Raw genomic sequence first — 443 nt, 5'->3', positions numbered from 1 at the left:
GACAAATCACTGACATTAGATACACCAATGAAGAGCTGCATTCGGCCACAGATGTGTCTAGATGATCAGACGGCTGATAAAGCAACAATGCGACCATAATCACATACTGATGATTAATAACAACACAACTGAGTGATAAAAAGGCCCTTCAAAGATACTTCTATATTTCACTGACTTCAACAAAATAGCTAACTTTTACTTGTTTGCAAACGTCCTTTCAGTGTTTTTACATCATTGACTAACACTACTGACATTGAAACCAGTGACAGTTTTATATTAAACATATCCAAACAATTATGGAAATATTATAATGCGTAAATATTAATAATAGTAATATACATATACTATCATAATGACAACACACCTGCATGTATTCATATATGTGCATACGTATTTATATCACAAGCATTTTCAAGCTGCAAAATAGAGAGATGCGATTAAAA

This window comes from Sinocyclocheilus grahami, unplaced genomic scaffold (genome assembly GCF_001515645.1).
Source record: "Sinocyclocheilus grahami isolate Dianchi unplaced genomic scaffold, SAMN03320097.WGS_v1.1 scaffold992.1, whole genome shotgun sequence".
Taxonomy (NCBI): Eukaryota; Metazoa; Chordata; class Actinopteri; order Cypriniformes; family Cyprinidae; genus Sinocyclocheilus; species Sinocyclocheilus grahami.
Note: the sequence above shows the minus strand (reverse complement) of the source record.